Raw genomic sequence first — 21,271 nt, 5'->3', positions numbered from 1 at the left:
AGCACTTCCACCAGCTCCCTCAGTACCCTTGGGTGGATCCCATCTGGCCTCATACACTTGTGTGCGTGTCTAAGTTGTGTATCAGGTCATTAACCATTTTCTCTTGGATTATGGGGGCTCCATCCTGCTTCCTGTCCCTGTCTTCCAGCTCAGGGGACTGGGTACCTGCAGAACAACTGATCTTACTGTTAAAGGCCAAGTCAAAGAAGGCATTAAGTACCTTAGCCTTTTACTCATTCTTTGTCACTGTTTCCCCTCACATCCAATAAAGGATAGAGATTCTCTGTATCCTTCCTTTTGTTGTGAATTTATTTATAGAAACATTTCTCATTTTCTTTTATGGCAGTAGCCAGATTAAGTTCTAGTTGGGTTTTGGATCTTCTGATTTTCTCCCTGCATAACCTCCTGACATCCTTGTAGTCTTCCTGAGTGACCTGCCCCTTCTTCCAAAGGTCATAAACCCTCCTTTTTTTTTCCCTGAGTTGCAGCCAAAGTTCTCTCTTCAGCCAAGTCAGTCTTTTTCCTCGCTGGCTCATCTTCTGGCACAGAGGGAGGGCCTGCTCCTGTGCTTTGATTTCCTTCTTGAAGAATGTCCAGCCTTCCTGGACTCCTTTGACCTTCCAGGCTTGAATGAGCTTTTCTAAAACTGTAGTAGGAAGACCATCCATTAACTCTCGGGGAATCCCCTGTCTAATTCCCTCAGTCCACAAGAGGTTTCTTTTTTCCCTTAACACTTGCAGAGAGGAAGGAGACGGATTTTCCTGCTGTTCCACTCTAGGTACCGAGGGCTTAGGTTTTACCCATTCCCCCGGTATGGCCCATTCTCTGGCTGTAATTTGTTAAGTCCTGAGCTATCTCTCCCCCAGTCATAGGTCCTCTCTCTGTCCGGCTCCCCCTTCGTGGGGCTAAGGCATTCCACAAATGATCTTGTAATTGTACTGCATGTAATTTCGAAGAGTCTGGCAAGCCCAGAATCAGGGGAGTCATTTGATCGGGGTTAGCAATTAATAGCATCGGGGAAGGCTGCTGTGGAACCAAACACCTGTCATGCAATAATTGGAGACAAGCAGCCTTCTGCAGATTTTCAGTCAAATGATTTATTTTAATTAATGGTCTTAAATTTGCCCCCTCATTTTCGGGATAAAAAATTTCTTAGCTTAGCTCTAACTCCTTTGTTGAAAACAAGGGGGTGGCTGCTGCTTTTTCCAGACTCGTAACTTCTTGTTTACTATCCAGAACAGAGCCCAGATCTGTCTGGTTGCGTGTTTCTTGTTCATTCCCCTCTTTTTCGGACTGTAAGGTTTTTTCTTGGTCCAAGGCATCTAACAGAGTCGTGCAAAGTCGCTGAGTGGTGTTATGCTCATCAGCTAATTGGCTTTTCAAAACTTCAATTTGCTCCAATTTTCAAGGGTTTAGCTTTTTGTTCAGTAACATTACGTTCCTCAACCAATTGATCCTGGAGAGTTTTTACCAGATCTTGTAAGGATTTGATCATTTTCCCTTCTAGTTCTTTGTTAAAATGTTCATCTTTTTGGGCTGCAGTCAGTGCTGCCCCTAATACAGCTCACATCATAGCTTTTCCTTTGCCTGGTCACGACCCTTGCACCCCTGCAAGCATATAGCTTGCCACTGCTTCTGGATTATGCCAATTATCGTCAGCCCAAACCTTTACTAAAGAAGGAGGACAAGCTTTATACTCCTTCAGTTTCTCAAAAATAGGGGAGCAGTCAAGCACTGACATTTCCCAGCCAGTCATGGCTTGCAACTGCTCAAACCTCTCCTGTCTTATAGCTGAGAGGTAACTTCCTGATTCTCCCTGTCCGAATGTATCAGATAGAGAATCAATATCTCTTAAGACTTTCCAACACTGAAGGGGATCCTGCTGACTATGCCAATTTTAATGTCACGTCCTGCTCAGACAAGAGGACAAGTGACTCAGATTCACAAATCCCCAATGGAGTGACAAGAAGTCTCAAAGTCCAAACGTTTTTTAACTACCCACAATGTACTAATTGAACACACGATAATTGGCTAAGTATATAGCAAGTTGTGGCAAGCAATACCATACACCTTGCATTTCTTAATGGAAAAGGGAAAAGAGAGAGATAGAGGGAATGGGGAGATACAGATCACCAGTCTGGGTTTCTGTGTTGATCCTGCCAGTGAGGGTTCCAGGAGGTAGCTGGCTTTTTTGCTTGCATCTATCTTTGCTTCACTGCACTCTCCAGGCCCCCCTCTTTCTTTCCCCCTCTTTGGTTTATACACACTTTCCTTAGGTAGGTCCCCTAGGATGACCCACATACTTACATATCCCATGTATGGGGAGGGGTAAGGTGTTTCATGGGATGATGTAATTAGCATGATCATGTTAGCCTTTGTTAGCATATTGAAGGGTGTTAACTTTTGTGGATAATGAAGCAAAGTTCATTCACCGGACAGATGGCCCTTGAAATTTGCCCAGGTGCTCCAGAGCAGAATCGTCCTGTCTCTACAGGGCTCCCCCCTCCAGATGCATCTTGTGTTATTCAGGCAGCCTTATCAGCTTCGACCTCCACACTATCCACCCCATGACTCATAGTTTTGTCTTGCAAGTGTTTGAGTCATTCCTTCCATCAGCCTCAACTTTTGCTTTCCCAGGCTGTTTTTCTTAGTTTCTTGCAGGCCTGGTTTCTTGTCTCTCACAGGGAGAAACTAAGGGAGTTTCCCTGTTTATCTAATTGGATTATGGGCAAGGTCACACATTGGGTCCCAGGGCCAGACAACTGTCTCCATGACCCTGTTATCTTATCCTCACACAAATAAAGTTACATTCAAGATAGCTACATGTTCCATAAATATTTCACATGATTACATACTGAGTTAGCAGCTTCGGCTCAGGGCCTGTTGTTCAGGATTCAATACTTCCACTTTTTACATCAGAATAGGTGGTTTGTTATAACTTAGTATAATCCTATTAGCACAATGGTTATCAGTTATAAAATATACAGGATTCGTCTATAGGTCAACTCTGGCTTGGGCCAGTTGTCCAAGCCTTATCACTTCAGTGCCCAAATGGCCAAGAAGGTCACTAACAGCATTCTGGCCTGTATCAGGAATAGTGTGGAAAACAGAACTAGGGAAGTGATTGTCCCTCTGTACTTGGCATTGATGAGGTTGCAGCTCAAATGGTGTGTTCAGTTTTGGGCCCCTCAATAAAAGAAAGACACTGAGGTGCTGGAGGGAGTTGAAAGAAGGGCAACAAAACTGGTGAAGGGTCTAGCGAACAAATCATATGAGGAATGGCTGAAGGAACTGGAGTTGTTAGCCTGAAGAAAAGGAGGCTCAGGGGAGACCGTATCGCCCTCTATACTTGGAAGGAGGTTGTAGTGAGGTGGGTGTCAGTCTCTTCTCCCAAGTAACAAGGGATAGGACAAGGGGAATTGGCTTCAAGTTGTGCCAAAGGAGGTTTAGATTGGCTATTAGGAAAAAATTCTTTACCAAAAGGCTATCACACATTGGAACAGGCTACCCAGGGAAGTGGTTGAGTCATCATCCCTGGAGGTATTTAAAATATGTGTAGATGTGGTGCTTAGGGACATGGTTTAGTAGTGAATTTGGTTTGTGGTGTTAGGTTTATGGTTGGACTCAATGATCTTAAGGGTCTTTTTCTACCTAAATGATTCTGTGATCCTATGATTATTTGACAAACAATAATGTGTTTAGTCTAAACTGAAATTGTTATTGCATGCTAGAAGAGATTAAACTTGTATGAAGGTTCCGTTTAAAAAGAAAATCAAATGTCCTCCACAGAGTTACAGTAGTTCTTGTGAACAGGAAGTATTACAGCTACTTCTATACTCGTAAATTAACAAGCATCAGGGAATGTTTCCAGGAACTAGAACTTCTTAATAGTCTAGTCCTTTTGAAAATTTAAGAATGATCCCTGAAATGATTTATTGCAGAGACAACTATCACTCCCTCAAACTCCCTCAAACTGCTGCAGGGCATGATGTTGGCAGCAGCACAGTCTAGGACCAGTTTCCAGTGGGCAGTTTGGATTTCCACATACTGTTTTGGAAAAGAAGGAACTGAATAATATAAACACAAGACATTTCTTGTCACTTAACAACAATGTCAGGGAACAGCCCAGGGCACATAAGTTTTGTAGCACAATATTATGGTGAGCTCAAGGTCCTCATTGTCCAAGTCAGAGTAGCTCTTTTTAAGACTGTGGATAATCCTGTTGTCTGTTTGGACAACTCAAGTTTAATCGTAGCTGTATGTAAAACCTGGAGTTACATGTTTAAATGGGCTTTATGCCTGTAGACATTCAAGAACTAAGCACTGCATTAAGCAGTATTTCTGTAGTAATTAATATGTGGAAATTAATGCAATCAGAAAAATAAATATATTTATGGTTCTGTTGCTGTCAAGTACAATTTTTACCTTTGATTTTTAGGATATTTTTTCCTCTTTGCCTATCCATTGTTGTTTATCCTTATCATGGAGGCTGTTAGTCTCTTCAAGATGCCTTTACACTTAACAAAAACCCCAGTACTTGTAATACAAATCATCTGACAGGAATTCAAACTCTAGCTCAGGAACTCCTATTAGAGTTTTGAATTGCAGCAAAATTAAGGACTTCCTAGTCCAACCTCAATTTTTTTCTTCTGGTTTCCTTTTATTCCCTGGGTTTGAGCCCTGTAGATGTGGATTTAGTCTCAATTACACAAGTTAAAAGTCTTTCTCACACACATAAATTTATACATAAACTTTCCTTTATGTATACATCTACACATAACACACACACAGTATTGCCAAGATGAATTAGAGAAATAGGAGTTCTCCTTTCATTAGAAAGCATTTCTGTCATTGTCCAAGACAATAAAAAGAGAAGTTACATTCTATAAAATCCCTAAAAGGCTGGGCAGGTTATTTCTAAACATGTGCTTGATTTTCTATGGACAGTTTAAGAGAAAGATAATAATGCAAGTATGACAAAAACATTAGGTGATGCAAGCACTTCACCTTTAACTATGAAAACAGTTCTAAGAGAAATATTAGAATTATTCATCCAACTGACTCAGTATAATTCTCTTCCAGGGCTCTGATTCATCTAGAGTTGTGAATTAAAATCTAGTGGAAGAAGATGTTTTTACTTTTAGCTGTGCACACTGTTCCACTGCTGGTTGTTTCTTTTCACAGGGTGACATCTCTAGAGTACTTGCAGAAGATCCTAACCATCAATTTTTCACCTACTCTATTAAACTAAGCTGAAAATCAGGCTTGTTTTGCCTTCATGTGCTGAACTGAATATTACAGGGATCCAGGAATTATCTCATGACTATACAATCCTTTCTATCTCAAGGACATCAGCTTCCATTGGAGGAACAGGGTGTATGGCTCAATTCAGAAGCTTGCTTCAGCTATCCGATTTCAATCTCTCATCACACATGAGACAGGGTCCAAACAACCATTTATTTTGTTTACCTGTGACATATATTTTATAGCTGTTGGAAAACCTCCGTTGTACTCATCAGTGGTGCTAAAAAGTATTTGAATACCATTCTGTAACTTTCATGTTGAGGAAAAAAAAAAAAAAAAAAAAAAAAAAAAAAAAAAGTATTATTGTAACTACAGCGGTTTGGAACCATTGATTACATAAGATTTATCAATTGTTTGACTAAAGAAAACACACAGTTTTCTTTGGGGGGAAAAAAACGAATTATCAGGGAGTGGCAAAAGCTGCAGGGGCTGGTCCCTGAGGGCCGGGAAGCAGGAGTCTGGGGTGGCTCCAGTGTTGTCTGGGAAGCAGCTGCACTCAAGGGGGCATCTATGAGCAACCAGCAGCAGCTGGGTCCATACTCAATGTAGACGATCCAAGCAGCATCTCAGGGACAGGGCTGGAGATTGGCCCTGCTGCAGCATCACTGGGGCAGGGGCTGATGGCCCCGGGGGCCTTACCTGGGGTCCTAGGCTCTGGGCTGGGTGGAGAGACCACCAGCGGGGGGAACTAGGATGGGACCAGCCCATCTAGAGCCCTCAGGGCCTAAAACTCTGCTGTTTTTCTTTTGCAGGTGAGAGACTGCTAAATACTGTTCATAATTTTGTGACTAGGGCATTTTTGACAGTCATGGTAATGTGCTGAGACATCTTTTACCCTTTGAAAGAAAATGGGAGTGGGCAAAGGAGGGAATTAGTTTAGGGCCCATATTTGTATCATCTCTCTTATATAATTGCAAATGTTTTCATCCAAAGTCTATCTATCACTTTGAATGATGGTGACCAAAGACTTAAAATGATGTTCCCCTTTTCTAGACATGTGCTCTCAAATCTGTTTTGTGCGTGCCTCATCAAAACAAAGAAAGAAAGAACGGACAAGTCCTCACACTTTTGTTTTCACACACAGGGGCTCCTGTCAGTTCAGTGATTTCATTCCAAGAGAAATGAGGGAAAAGGAAATGTGGAAAACTTGGTTGGAAAGGTGCAAAATAGATGTGTTATGATTTGTAAATCAATAATTAGAAACTGAGCAGAGCAGATGACAGAATGGTCATTTGTTAAATGCTCAGGCAGAGGAGAAAATGTTGCTCTGTACATGCAAACAAAAGCACCTTTGTTCTGCTACAGAAAAGACGAGAAAAATTACTGCTGCATTAATATCACTCATGAAAATTGTTAGCTGAGGAGGGGATTTGAGGATACAAATTATGACAGACAACAGAAGGACAGAATATTCACAGTTTGAGGCTTCTTAAATTTGACTAAACAGCACAGCTTCTGCTGGAAGCTCATTTGCAGAGTATGCCTGAGGTTATACTGAATGAGCAGAAAACCTGAACATCATGCATGAAACAGGAAAGCCCGAGGATGCCAGAGGAAACTGGTATTCACAAAGTAGGCTGTCTTGTGAGAAGGCTTTACCCCAATATTGCAGCACCTCGTTCAAAAGTTTTTGCTAGAGCACAGGAGCAAACAAGGTAACAGCAGGAAATTATATGTATCACCTTTGCTTTTTTTGCTCAGAAGTACTTTGTTTAACTTGCAAAATGATGTAATGGACAACTCAAGAAGATAATTTTGATTTTTCCAATATTGCTTAAAAAGAAATGGTAAGGTAGGAAATATTAAAATGGGAAAAGATAAAAGAACAGAAAAGAAAAATTAGTGAATGCAAACTGTAACACTTGTAGGGAATAATAATTTGGGGGAAAGGTCAAGAGAAAGAATTTAGGGAAAAATGTTGATTTCCTTAATTTCTGTTAACCCATTCTTAGGCAATGATACATAATGTTAGGGGGGAAAAAAAAAAAAAAAGAGGCAGAACACTACAACAGCAGTTTGCCCATTGCTATTAAAGAAACATCTGAAAAGGCATAAAAGTAAAATGTTAAATTGTGTAAAAATTAGTTTGTTGCAAGCAGAATTTATCAAAGAAGAGTTGAAATATATTTTCCTTAGAAAAAAATAATTTTTGTCAGACCTAGTCTTCTAATTTCTATGTTTTGAGTTCATGGAAAATGTTCTAACAGTTTATTTCAGTTACACTTATATTTATCCTGGTTTTCAAGTTTATATTTAAATATAAAATTGAACTTATTCAATATCAAGAGATACCATTTAGATAATTTCTAGTAACTTTTATAGAATAGTTTGACTTTGTGAGAAATGGTGATACTTTGACTTTGATCCAAACTGGAACAAAAATATATTTTGAAATGAAAATATTTCTTCTAGGAAAAAACCTAATAATCCAATGCCTCAAACTTTTCTATGTTTTATTCTGAAAATTGTTAAGGTGTTTGTGGAATTTCAAAGCAGATGGGTAGGACTAAGAATAATGCATATTTAAGTCAGAAAGAAAGTAAGAACTGTCTGGCATGCCTTTAGAAAAACTAAATTCAAACATTTTTCATATCTCCACCCAAGAAGCCTTCCTAGTAAAGCTAAATAGTTATATAAAGCCTAACTCAATCATCATATCTTAGTATGAGCTGAAACATGAATTTTGCACATAGAACATGCAAACACTCTTTTGGAAGACAAAGTTTCCGTACTAGTGAGAAAAAGAGTGATGCTGTATAGGGAAAACCAAATAGATTCAAGAATGTGTAAATTAAACTTTTCTGTGTGTAAAATTTGAAAGATAGGGAGTTAATATTTCTGTACTGGCAGAATGTATGTGTATGAATTTATTATTATTATTTAATTATAGTTACAGTCATCTGGGCTTCAATGCACTTTATCAGCAGTAAATTAAATAGCTGGGTCACAACACTTTCAGAGAACAGAAAAAAATATTATCTTTTATTTTCTAGAGTGTTTAATGAACTCAAGTGACTTGTCCAAAACACCTGCAGATTCACCATCAAAAATGGGTTTAGGAATTAACGCTTTTCAGTGCATTTTGATGAAACTTTTTATTCCCTTCTTTATAAGTCTTCATTGAGAATTTTAGATTTTCTACTCACTGAAGAACACTGATCTTGACTACTAATTTTAAAATCAGTTTGTATAATTGCTTGAGGTCTAGCCTTGTATTCCTTCCTTGATGCAGGCTAGTTCAGCTACTTGGGAAAGTGAACACTGAAGAATAATTGCATCTGGTGAAAGCATACTGGGCCCAATGGGTGTAGTAAGCTAATTTCAGCTCTGCAGCTACTCTGAACTTCATTTTGGATATTACATCAAGCAAAGATCAATGAAAATGCTGAAAGATCTGACTTTTTTACAGAGTCTTTTGTGAGAAAATGTCACCAGTATTTCCACTTTGTGTACAACTTTTTTCACAGAAACATAGTTGTTAATAAATTTGTGATGCTTTTTATTCAATATTTTGTGCAATTACACTGTCCTTAAATAGTATTCCTTTGGGGTGAAGTATTTGCAACTCACCAAAAAGGATTTATTTATTGAAAAACCATTAGACTGACTGATATATAAATTCCTTTAATTGAGTTATCTACCTGTCTCTGAGGCATGGCTGCTTTCCTTTGATGGGTTAATAACCATTGTGACAATGTTACCAGTATATTTTCTATCCAAAATTATACTTTTCTTTACACTTGAGTGTATATAGGTTCCCATAATATGAATGAAAAGCATTAATCAAGAATTGATGAATTTAAAAGAGTGAATAATTTTTGAATGCTTGGGGAAGGTTAAGTCTTCAATTTTAAAGGATTAATTAAGGCTGAAATTAATCACAAACAATTGGTTTATTTTTTATTATGCAGTGAATGACTATGTAAGAGTAACCATGACTATCTAAAGTAGATGATGAAGTGTTTCCATATTATGAGGAGTTTATCAAGGGAAATAATTCAGTGTAAGTTTAGGATAACAAGGGTTGACACTTTCCTGTAGCTACAACATTACAATTGAGCAGGTGCTGTCTATACCAACCTTGTCACTGGTATAAATCAAAGACAGTAACTGATTCAGATCAGTCACTTTCTAGTTACCCTCTGGAAAATCTGGCACAAGTATATTCAACTTCCTACTGATACAAGGTCAGGATAGTTTCCTTGCAGTGTGATATTGCACACAGTGTGGGTTTTTACAAATTTCAAGATACAAAAGATAACAAAAATATTAACAATCTCCAACAGTTCTCGTCTATGAACCATTCTAGAACTGCTAATAAGGTATATGGGTAATTGGGGTTTATCTTATGGGGAAATATGGATTTTTATGCTTTAATATACTAATTAAAGGGTTATTTTGAGCAAAACAAAATCTATATTATTTGTAAATCTTTTGTTTGCTTTACCAGATGTCATGGTTTGAGCCTAGAAGGCAACTGAGCACTGTGCAACTTCTCACTCACACTTTCCCCCACAGGAACAGGAAGAAGATAAATAAAGCATAAAGCTCAAGAATTGAGATAAGAACAGAGATGGATCATTCACCCATTAAGATCATGGGCAAAAGACAGACTCCTTAAGGGATGAAAAAAATAACATCAAGCACTAACAACACTTAACAGGCAAAGTAGGACAGTAAGAAGCATTACCACATCTTAAAAACACCTCACCTTATCCCTCTCTTCTTCCTGGGCTCAGCTGATTTCTCTGCCTTCTCCCCTGCCAGTGGCACAGGGACAAGGGAATGGGGTATGTGATCAGCCCTGCCACTTCTTCATCCTCACGGGGAGGGGGAGTACTCTTTGCACTCTTCCCCCGCTCCAGCATGGTGTCCCTCTCATGGGAGACAGTCCTCCATGAACTTTCTCTGACATGAGTCCTTCCCACAAGCCATAGCTCTTCCCAAGGAGCTCTGGTGTGGGTCTATCCTGAATATCGAAGTCCTCCCAGTGCCAAACTACAACAGCAGAGACTTCTATGCCAGAGTACTGGCCTCCTTCAAGAGCAGTCACCTGCTCTGTGGACATCCATACTGGCAGGGGGGATGGCCCTGCCATCTCAACACAGGGTGGGGGTCTCTGTTCTCGTGCACCTCCCCTGTTTCCTCCTCCTCTCTTCCACTGACCTTGGTGTTTGCATAGGTGTTATCTTTGCAACCCCTCCTCACAACTCCCACTCCTCCTCTCAGATTGCCCTTCATAAATATGTTATCACAGAGATGCAGCCACCATCACTAGTTGGCGTGGCCTTGGTGCAGAGGAGGGCTCAACTTGGAGCCAGAGGAGCTTCAAGAAGTTTCTCACAGGCTACCACTGCTGTTACCTCCCTCCCCTGCTACCAAAACCCCTGCCACACACAGAAACTCAGCTCACCATCTCTACATAATGTTTAGTGCCAGGAACCTACTTATTTAGGTCAGTCACTAAAATTTTCATTCACTTTACACTGGATAATCATGTTGACAATGCATGTGCATATTATTTTATATAATTCCTACATATGTAATGCATATTATATAATACTTATATATCAATATAAAATACTTTATTTGTATATATTATATATTTTTTATATTTCAGGCACACACTATAAATATGTGCATATGTATGCACATATGTGAAGTGCATACTGTAAAAAACCTGAACTGAAAAATCTTTTGAGACTGTTCCTTCCTTTAAGTAGAACCCTTATTCCAAAGCAGAGTATCAGATAGTGAATCACCTGCTCGACTGCTCACAGAAATGTTATAGTTTTAATTTTTCTCCTGATACGCAACATAATCTTAGGCTCAAAATAAAATGCATACTTTATCTCTGTGTTTAAGAAAATGAGCTGCTGATTTCTGCCAATTCATTTTGTCTAAGAAAACACATGCAAAAAGCTCATTAACATCTTTGCTTCTGCTACCTCTTAGAAGAGAATTGTTCATTACAATGCAAATGAAAACACACTTTGACAAAGCTTGTTGCACTTCTTACAGATCCATGCAATGAATTACTAAAGAAGGAATTTTAGAGCTCTTCATATCGTATTAGAGTTATCATCTGTTACATTTCCAGGTATGCAAGAAAATTCTGTAAAAGAATTGGATCTTTTTCTATATGTGAATCTGACTTCAACAGTCCTTTTAGATTTCAGAACCAGTTTAAGACTGAAAAAATGAATTGCTCTCAAAAAAAAAGTAAGAATACCATCAGATGGAGGCATTATTATTTTAAATATTATTAATAAATATGTTTTTAAGATATCTTTAATTAAGATTTTACAGGGTGAAATTGTAGTAGAAATCACACTAACACTGGAAAGAGAATAGAAGGAATCAACTTAGAAAAACTTTTCTAAATAGAATTTCTTCTGCATGAATAACTTCAAACATCTGCTTTGCTCTACTGAAACCACTTGGACTTAAGAATGAATATAATGTTAATCATGTGTTTAAGTGCTATACTGAATAAAACTATGTGCACAACTAAGTATTTTCTGTAACTAGGACTTTAATATGGTCATTTAGTTTTGATTTATAGAAATTCTGGGAAGAGACTGATCATTTGCTTTGGAATATCTTGCTCACTAACATAAAACAATGGCCATATCTTAAAAAGCATTACTTTTGCATGAGCAGCTGGTGAAGCATTTAGCAACTCTAATTGCTCATCTTACAGTCACATTGCTAGGAATAATGAATTAAATCAAGAAATGGATATTCTGACTGAATTCTGAAGTGAAAACTTCAGCAGTAAACAATCAAAAGTACACTACAAAACAGTGAAAAATAAGGTGAGAGGTCTTTGTCTCCTCAGTTTAAATGTAGGTGCTTTATTAGAGACACTATAAAGGCCTTATTGTTCTAAGTTATAAGGACATTAATTCTTGTATAATTCCCCTTCAACTTCAGTTGGGAATGAGTATTGTGTCTTTAAAAATACCCTTATCTGCTGAAAGATGGAGATATACTTCCTTCTTAAATTGACAGGAATGTAAGTAACTTACTCTATAAATTTGTTAGAAGAAAGTATATTAAATATTTAATGAAAATATACTTAAAACATACTCTCAGATTTATTAACCTTGAAGTGGCAGTTAGTTAAAATAATTTGTGTTTCTCATTACCTATCTACATTTTTGTCACAGCACTAAAAGCTCTGTTTCTGAAACTAAAAGCTTCTTGCTATGTTTTGTGGCAACAAAATCCTGTTTGAAAGAGTTTGAGAGGGAAGTCCAGGGGTCAAATTAGCATCATAAATTCAGAAAAAATAAAATGTTGTTGGTTTTACAAAGGGTGCTGTTTGGCAAACAACTCGCCCTTGAGTGTCTCTTTTATGTACTCTATAATATCTATGCTGGGATCTATGAAGCATGTTTTATTTTTTTTCCTATGCAGAAAAAATGAGAAGGAAATGAAGCAGAAAGAAAACCTTGAGGTCTTCTTCAATTAAATCTGTGGCAATGAGGCCTTGTTTGGCTAAATCAACAGATTTTTAAATTACCTGATATTTTTCTTCATTGTGTTGTCCGGTTAAACAGATTTTTAAAAAAAGTTTCTGTGGTAACATTTATAAGAAATCATTTTTACAAATTAACCCTTTAGGAGACTTGTCTACAAAAAGTGGTAGGATGTATATTCATCTGGCAAGAATATCACCATTAATTGACATCATATGAGATCCATAGCTGTATAGCAGAATTTATGAATTTAAAAGCAGAAGTGTACTAATCATACCTGAAAATTCTTTCCATTAACTATTTTGACTATCTATATGAAGTGGATTTGAATTTCAGTAAAAGCACAATCAATCAACCACACTCTGTATTTTGTTCAAATTAACTGAGGCTCCATCCTGGTGAAATGATGTGGCAGATTAAAGAAAAGTGTTTTAAATAAACACTGATGTAGAAAATTTAACCTTTAAAACAATATATTGCATTACACTTCCTCTACATGAAGTAATGACTATCAGGAGGAACTTTTTCTTTTAAAGATGGATCAAATATTTTCTGAATCTTCTAATAGACCTCAAACACTGTGCTCAAAACTTTGGCACAGTAAGAAACCTTTTCTTCCATTTTTGGCAAATTCAGTCTCCTCTGAACTGAACTTTATAGCTGAACTGGGACACCCATACAAAAAAGTTTATCTCCTTATCTCCTAAAAAAGTATATCATCCACTTTCAAGGGAACTTGAAAGATCCATCTGAATTGTTAAATCATCATGCTACTCCCATAAGCAACACTAAAGTAATTTCTCCATTAATGCATCCAGACCTTACTTCAAACTAGTCAGGTCTTTTCCTCACCTCATTGATCAATTCTTCAATTTTCTATTAGTAATAATTAAGAACTCTCTTCTAACTCTGTGTAAGTTTATCCATAATCAGTTTATAACCCTTTGTTCTTTGGCCAACTTTTATTTATTTTAAGTAGTTCTTCCTTGTGGATATTTGTGTGTTATACGTTTCAGATATGCTTCATCTCAGACAGCAGCACATCTAAGCTCCCACTCTATTGGATTCCAAGGGCATAGTTTATGTAGTTCTTTCTCCTCATCACTACAGTGGCCCTTCTCTGAACGTGTATGTGATTTTAATTTACCTTTTTTAACTCTAAGGATATAATGAAAAAGCATGATTAGTCCCTTTCAATATCAGTTCCCAAACCTTTTCATTTTAGCACACTTGCAATTTTTTAACTTCATCTGGCTTGTTGTAAACCAGGTTTAGGCGATCAGATATTAGATTTCAGTTGATCATTCTTGGCATATTAAATGTGGTCAGTATTCTGATTAATTCAAACTTATATGTCAGGGTAGATCCCACTTTTGTCTTGCAGCTAAAGTCAAGTGTGCTCCTGGGCTCCTTTCAATCTGACCTCTATCTCAGAGGGTCCCATCAGCTTTATCTATCTTTCTATTGATCTATCATCTATTTATAAATAAAAACACACACCATGTCTCTGAAGCTAAGCCATTGCACAGACAGGCCTGGTGTAACATCATTAGGTAGGAAGCCGAAAAGTCTAAGGATATAGGTTATTCAACCCAGAATTCCTCTTCTAAAATATAATGGAAAACATGTGTAAAAAATATATGCATCTTCTAGCTAGCCAGAAAGCTCATTTTTGCATAATTTGAGCCTTATCAACTAGGTTATAAAGGTACTCTGCCTGGACCCATGATTCCTTCCTGCTCATCTGGTCAATAGTCCAGCTGCAAGAGAAGTACTAATAGGGTGCAAACTCAAGATTGCTCATGACTTGATATTCAGTTTCTGGGTATATCAGTTCATGTCAGTTAGAAAGTTCATACCCACTTTCTGGGTCAGTGTTCTGGACACAGGTAGGTAGTTATGGTATCACCCTTAAAAGAGAATATAATAGACTAGATCCTAGGCTATAATTGCTCCCATTTTTATCACCTCATTAGAAGAGACAGGCACCCAAGCATGGGCTGAAGTATAGGCATCTAAACCACCATGCCTCTCCTTAGATATGCAAATGCCTAAACCAATGAACTCAACTTTTTTTTTTTTAATATACTATATATAACAAAAACATCTACTGAATGACAGGGGTGCATACCTGTATATACTATACACTCCCAGACCCCCAAGGATTTAGATTAGCCTAATTTAAATTCATGCGGTTCTTTTATGAGAAGTATCCCTTTTCTGACTCCAGTTATCATGTTTTGATACTTAATTTTTCTCTATTTTTCATCCTTTCACTTAATTATAATAATTTAATCATCGATGTATCTTAACATATCCCTTAATTTCTTCGAGATCAACATGGGTTTTTTAGAACAGCTTATAAAATTTGAGAGAATTATATAGTTTTTACAGATATTTTTAAGTAAATTACATAGTTATAAAACAGTAACAACAATATAATTCTCTGTTAATTAGATGCAGACCTTAAAAATGTTTTTGTTAGATGAATATTTTTAGGACAACAGAATGAGAGTAAATTCCTATGTGTTATGGTAGGAACAGCTAAGGATGCAGCAGAGCTATGAAATTTACCAGTGAAGATTTTGATTCCTTGAGTGCTATTTAGTTGGATGGCACTTAAAACTTCATGTAGTGAAAGGAAAAACATAGACTTATGGTGAAAAATAAGTAGTATTCACAAAGGTTATACCTTTTGTATATACCTATGCATGCTAGGCCTACGTATTCTTTATCATCAATGGAGAGAGAAGCTCCACAGGATGACTATTCAGAGAAAGTATCTGACTCAGCTGCTGTGAATTGTGTTCTAGAAGAACCTTATATTCCTCCTCTTCTGTGAAGTAGATTAGCCTCTTTAAGTCTTCTTGTATACCTCTGTTCTTTCCCATGCTTTTATTTATCAGAAGATGAATGGAGACAATAGATTCATGTCAGCATTATTAAAGAGCTCCTTTTTGCTTACACAGATTAATAATCAAACCAGCCTTTAGTTACTCTCTGATCTCTTTTTTTCTCTTTCAAATGGCATTTTAAGAATGACATTTAAATAAAGATTAAAATTGAGACATGAGTAAAAAATAGACTTATTCTTTCAAAGTATAAAGCAATACTAGACCCTCTGAAATGCATGTGATACAAACACAGAATGTCTTCTATTGTTTCCTAATCATATATGAGACAGCTTTTGAGATTTAATGTAGGGAGATATTAGGATAAATCTCATGATTGCTTGCCCTTTTTCTTGTGGGAGACTTTTAACTTCCCAGACGTCTGCTGGAAATATAACACAGCAGAGCAGGACCAGTCCCAGAGATTCCTGGAATGTGGCAGACAACTTCCTGATGCAGCTGGTGAGTGAACCGACCAGAGAAGGTGACCTGCTGGATCTCTTCTTTGTGAACAGAGAAGGACTGGTGGATGATGTGGCGGTTGGAGGATGACTAGTGCACATCGATCATGAAATAATAGTGTTCTCTATTCTTAGGGAGGGCAGGAGAGCGGGCAGCAGAACTGACATCCTGGACTTTCAAAGGGCTGACTTTGTCTTGCTTAGGCACCTACTTGACAGAATCCCTTGGGAGATGATCCTGAAGGGTATAGGGGTCCAGGAAGACTGGGCACTCTTTAAGAAGGAAGTGTTAATTGCTCAGGAGCTGGCGGTCCTCAGGTGCTGTAAGAGAAGCTGGAGGCAGAGAAGAGCACCCTGGCTGAACAGGGAGCTTTGAGTGTAACTCAGGGGAAAAAGGACAGTTTACAGCCTTTGGAAGAGGGGGCTAGCCACACACAGTGATTACAAAGAGGCTGTGAGGCTATGCAGGGCAGAAATCAGGAGGCCTAAAGCCAGCTAGAAATTAATCTGACTTCAGCAGTCAAGGATAAAAAGAAATGTTTCTGTAAGTATGTCAACAGCAAAAAAAAAGACCAGGGAGAGCCTCCATCCCCTGCTAGACAAAGGAGGAAACATGGTAACAAGTGATGAGGAAAAGGCTGAGGTGCTTAACATCTTCTCTGCCTCAGTCTTTAATAACAAAACTAGTTGTACTGAGGGAATCCAGCCTCCTCAGCTAGAAGACAGCAGTCCTGACTGACCGGGGAGATCCCAACAAACTGGAAATTGGACAATGTCATGCCCATATGTAAGAAGGGTCAAAAGGATGATCAGGGAAATTACAGGCCTGTCAGCTTGACTTTGGTGCCAGGGAAGCTGATGGAGCAGCTCACCCTGAGTACCACCATACAGCACGTGTCGGACAACCAGATGCTCAGGCCCAGTCAGCAGGGGTTTATGAAAGGCAGGTCCTGCCTGACAAACCTGATCTCCTTCTACTACAGGGCGACCTGTTTATTGGAAGAGGGAAAGGCTGTGGACGTTGTCTACCTTGATTTTAGCAAGGCCTTTGACACCATTTCCCACAGTATTCTCCTGGTGAAACTGGCTGCTCGAGGCTTGGATGGGCACACGCTTGGCCGGGCCCAAAGAGTTGTAGTGAATGGAGTTAAATCCAGTTGGTGGCCGGTCACGAGTGGTGTCCCCCAGAGCTCAGTGTTGGGGCCACTCCTGTTTAACATCTTTATTGATGATCTGGACAAGGGGATCGAGAGCACCCTCAGTCAGTTTGCAGATGACCCCAGGTGGGTGGGAGTGTTGATGTGCTCGAGGGTAGGGAGGCTCTGCAGAGAGACCTGGACAGGCTGGAGCCATGGGCTGAGGCCAACTGGAGGAGTTTCAATTAGGCCAAATGCCGGGGGCTGCCCTTGGGCCACAACAACCCCCAGCAGCGCTACAGGCTTGGGGAGGAGTGGCTGGAGAGCTGCCAGTCACAGAGGGACCTGGGGGGGTTGATTGGCAGCCGGCTGAACAGGAGGCAGCAGTGTGCCCAGGGGGCCAAGAAGGCCAATGGCATCCTGGCTTGTGTCAGCAATAGCGTGGCCAGCAGGGACAGGGAAGGGATCTGAGCCCTGTACTCGGCACTGGTGAGGCCGCCCCTCGATTCCTGTGTTCAGTTTTGGGCCCCTCACTACAAAAAGGACATTGAATGACTCAAGCGTGTCCAGAGAAGGGCAACGGAGCTGGTGCAGGGTCTGGAGCACAGGTCGTACGGGGAGCGGCTGAGGGAACTGGGGGTGTTTAGTCTGGAGAAGAGGAGGCTGAGGGGAGACCTCATCGCCCTCTACAGCTCCCTGAAAGGAGGCTGCAGACAGCTGGGGATGAGTCTCTTTAACCAAGTAATAAGTGATAGGACAAGAGGTAATGGCCTCAAGTTGCATCAGGGAGGGTTTAGACTGGATGTCAGGAAGCATTTCTTCACAGAAGGAGTTGTTAGGCGTTGGAATGGGCTGCCCAGGGAGGTGGTGGAGTCCCCATCCCTGGAGGTGTTTAAGAGTTGGGTTGACATAGCACTGAGGGATATGGTGTAGTTGGGAACTGTCAATGTTAAGTTAATGGTTGGACTGGATGATCTTCAAGGTCTTTTCCAACGTAGATCATTTTGTCATTCTGTGATTTCAAAGGTATCTGACATTGACTGTGCCTAGAAACATGACACATTAATATTTCTAGTATTTTCTGACTGTTTAAAAATACACAGACGTTTAATATTTGAGTACGCTAATATAACATATACAGAATTTTAAGGTTATCAGGAAATACTCTGATATCACAGATGTGATACAGAAGTCAAATGAAAACATAGATTTTTACTTTATTCTGAAATAATAAATATTTTCCCATGCTATGTTGGGATTACAAAGAAACACTTTTTTACATTTCATCTAGAGTTATGTCAATTTGATAACTGCATTCTTATTTAGCTGAGGTCTTGCTTTTCCTGTAGAAATGATACTTTTACCTGACTATCTGTTGCTTTCACCCAGAATCTTCAAGACATAGAAGCAAAGTGATAAAGAACAGACCAGTGATACAGCTCTGTCTTGACTTGTTAATATTTGACTGACTGAAGGCTGAGTTTTAATTCACCTAAATGCAGGGCCTTATAGATACAGACAGAGAATGTAGAACATAGTTTTTATTACTTTGGAAAATAATGATAATGAAAGGTGATTGTGAATGTCTGTATGCAACTAAATATGGGGTCCCATTCATACTGCATTTTGCACATTGCAATAATGAATGCGAATATAGAAGTGATTTCAGTGACATGCTGTCCTGGTTTCAGCTGGGATAGACTTAATTTTCTTCCTAGTAGCTGGTATAGTGTTGTCTTTTGGATTTAGCATGAGAATAATACTGATAACACGCAGATGGTTTTAGTTGTTGCTAAATAGTGTTTATACTAAATGAAGGATTTTTCAGCTTTTCATGCCCTTCCATCAAGGAGGCTGGAGGGGAAGAAGAAGTTGTGAGGAGACACACAGCCAGGACATCTGACCCCAGCTGACCAATGGAATATTTCATACCATATAACATTGTGCCCAATGTATAAACTGGAGGAAAATGGCCAGGAGAGGGGGGATCGGGGCTTGGGAACTGGATGAGCATCAGTCATCAAGTAGTGAGCAATTGCACTGTGCATCACTTGTCTTTCTTGGGTTTTATTTCACTCTCTTGTTGCTTATTTCCTTTATATTACTGTTTTTATTATTATTATATTTAATTTTATCTCAATTATTAAACGAGTTTTACTGGTTTTCAGTTCTCCTCAACCATCCCACCAGTAGGGGAGAGGAGTAAGCAAGTGGCTGTGGTGTTTATTTACTGGGTGGGGTTAAACTATGATACATGCCCACTGAAATATAATTTCATTTATACCTTTCTAAAAAATGCTGAAATGCAGTAGAGGGTTCAGAGAAGAGCTACAACAACAATTCAAGATTAAAATGATATCATTTTAATAGAAAATTAAAAGGGAATTTGATTATAGTTTTAGGCATCTATGAAGGGACATCTATCAATAGGCAAGACTTTAATCAATTGAAGGAATAACTAACTTTTGATTGTTGAAACTTCAACTAAGAAAAAAAAGTTGGAAGACAGATCAATATTTGATTAGAACAGTGTTGGTTAATTGTAAAAATAACAAGCGCTGTGAAAGTTATAATAATTTAAAGTAATAAAATCATAAACAGATACTTTTCTAAAGGACATGTTTTAGTTCCAGAAAAAAGTGATTTATTATATAAGTGTATATAATAAGGGACAGTTTCTTCCAAAATTAAGAACTACTAGCTGAAATGCTAAGATTATGCAAAACAATTGGTTAAACCACAGAAGTCTTTAATTTAGGAACCTTTGAAGTGCTAAAATATTGACTTTTGTTTGTTTGTTTGTTTGTTTGTTTGTTAGTTAATCGGTATATATTGATTATTTAGGTGGAATACAGAAACTAATAAATCAAAAGGAGGCACTACTAAGGGATGGGTTTCTACCACCAAAATGTTATCACTTACATCCAGTGCCGATGTATCATAAGAATTCATTTGTGGTAATCATCTATAAACACTAAATGAGGGGAAAATATTGACATATTTTAATTTCATACCTATCCTTATTGAAAGAATATGTTAAATGTTTTACTTATTTCTGCCATTTATGGTTTCTTTAAAAATATTCCCCTTTGTTTAAAATATTAATACTACTTCAAAAGATTCCTCTTAATTCTACTTCATTTTTTCTTTCAGTCCCCTTGCTTGAAAAATAGCTGTGAATGTTATATAGCAAATTTCAAAACAGACTTCTGTCTCAAAACATTCAATTTTGTCTCAAATTTGTCTCAAAACATTCAATTTTGTCTCAAAACATTCAACTTTCTTCACCTGCAGATCAAGTTAAAGAACTTTGCCTAATTACAATGATTGAATTTCTCCCTCTGTAGCTCATAACTCATTATTGGAATCTATAATACATATAAAAGCTATAGTCATCTTCATTGACTGAGGATATTACTTGTTTATCTGTTACTGTATGTCTGAGAGCAAAAGGGGACAGCTGACTGTAAGTCTGTATTATTTAAATTTCTTCCAGGCATTTGAGATGGAGGATGATCTTTTTCATGTAGTATATATTAACATAAACAAATAAATATGAGGCATTCAATGTATCGCCCCAGCTGCAATGAATACCAGGTGAAAAGTCAGGTTTGTATATATAAGTGAGGGAGAGGGAGGATAATGGACTGTCCAGAGTAAGACACAGATTTGATGCACAAGGAGGAGACCTGAAAATATACAGAGATACTCTTGGGAGAAGCTGGCAAACTGTGTCTTTACTGGATTCACTAACAGAAAGCAGTGAGCAATTCAATAGCTAAAACCTTCCCTAACAGAAAGGGTAGAACCATACATGCTTGCCCTTTGCAACAGATAACCTTTATCACTTCTCGAGCAAGAGTTCAGAACTTTTATCTTACTGCTGTTAGACATTTTTCAGTATTTCCAATGTACTCCAAAGTACTAATAAGAAGCAAAGGAAAAGGACTGCAATGCAGAAAGCATCTACGTATAAAGGCACACCCCCCCCCCCC

The sequence above is a fragment of the Athene cunicularia genome (assembly GCF_003259725.1).
Source record: "Athene cunicularia isolate RWA chromosome 1 unlocalized genomic scaffold, athCun1 chr1_part1, whole genome shotgun sequence".
Taxonomy (NCBI): Eukaryota; Metazoa; Chordata; class Aves; order Strigiformes; family Strigidae; genus Athene; species Athene cunicularia.
The sequence above is the reverse complement of the archived record's forward strand: the minus strand, read 5'-3'. Positions refer to the sequence as shown.